Source organism: Rhinatrema bivittatum, chromosome 18, assembly GCF_901001135.1.
Source record: "Rhinatrema bivittatum chromosome 18, aRhiBiv1.1, whole genome shotgun sequence".
Lineage (NCBI taxonomy): Eukaryota > Metazoa > Chordata > Amphibia > Gymnophiona > Rhinatrematidae > Rhinatrema > Rhinatrema bivittatum.
In genome coordinates, this window is record NC_042632.1 from 36,264,726 (window position 1) to 36,266,414 (window position 1,689).

Consider the following 1,689-nt stretch of genomic DNA (forward strand, 5'->3'; position numbering starts at 1 on the left):
GCTAGGGGAGCAGGAGGTGGCAATGGCTCGCTCTGATTTGGGTGAAAGAGGAATCAGCCTCCCGCTGGGTCAGAAAGATGTAAGCCAGCGTAGCCTTTTTCATGCCCAATAAAGGAGAAGCCAACCTACTCTCACCCAAGCCGAGGAGGAGATAGCAGCCTCCTACCAGCCCTGCGACGCACCTCTCCCAACCACTGGCCTACGGGATGCTCAACCTCTTGTGGGGAATTTTTTAGGCCTTTTCTGGAAAATCATAATTTTTAATTACTTTTACAGCCCATGCTTTGCAGTAGCAGGTTTAGATTCTCTTTCGGACCTTCTGCGGGGGTGACAGAATGACCAACTCATCTGACTACAGCAGCCATTTTACTTCACTTTTCTCCAGATAAGATTTTAACAGACTATTAAAAGCTTGTGTTTTTTTCAAATTAAAATATATTCCTCCAATCCTCCAAATATGTGGTTTTATTTGCATATATATATAAAAAGACTTACAAAAAAATTTGGTTTTCTTGGACCTAAACAAGACCATATAATTATATTCATCTGCCATGAGGAAACACAAGACATACAATATGAATGCAGTCCATGACTGATTTGCAGTGGTCATAGTTAAATTCAATTCAGATGTCTACGTTTGGAATTAATTTGCTTAAACCAGTTGTGTGATTCTTTTTTGTACATGGATTTGTTCATGCGGGGATTACTATTCCTGGGAGGAATTAACATCCACGGGCCAGAACTGATGCTTCCATCACAGGCTCAGACAGACATGGGTCTCCCTTCCCACAACCGGAGCTTCGACGGGGAGGACCCCTCCCCCCTGGACAGACTGACCTGCAGGTTAGGCTAAGCCACCGATATGACCCTCGGACCAAGACATTTGCCTACCCCCTCGACTGCAGACATTGCAGTAACCTTCCCTCATTACCAGTAGGTCACAGTTCTGTTGGATTATACTGTGCCATAATTTAAATTAAACTAGATAAAGTAAACCCAATAGGATGAAATGAAGAAAGATTTATAAAGAATGAGTCACTGCTCAGATAGCTCCAGCTCTATTTGTGGGCACTGAAATTGCAGCAGTGACCCTGAAGATGCTGTAAACCAGCCCTACACGAGCAGAGACTCTAAAGGCAAATGTCACTGTTATAATCACAGATTTATTTAAAACTACATAAAATACAGATGTGGCACTAGTACTCAGCATTAATAGCAATGGAAAAAGGTTTTGAGATAACTCAACTGACATATGAAACAAAATTCAGTCCGTCTCCTCTTTTTATTTAATTTCTTAGGCAATATTAAAGGGGTTTTTTTTGTTTGTTTTTACACAATCCTTAGTCTCTCTCACTAGTAGATCTAACCTTAAGAAAATCAGAAGTACTGATGCATCTGTTTCTATAGCTCTATTCAGTGTTGATTTTTGTTTTTTCCTGCCATGCTTTTCCACACTGTAACTGGAATGGAGGTTGGAGGCTGCTAGTGGCCCCAGCCTGGGACCTCTTTTCTTTTCATCACAATTAGCATGATCTCTAGGGCTCTCGCAATCCTTAGCCACAAGAGAGCCCGCTGAAGAGGCCAGCGTGCTACAGATCTGCTTTTGACATTTGGTTGCCTGACTCTCCCTTCAGCCAGAAATAAGTTGATGATGTAAGGCAGCTAGGACCTTGGAATCTTAGCTTCAGT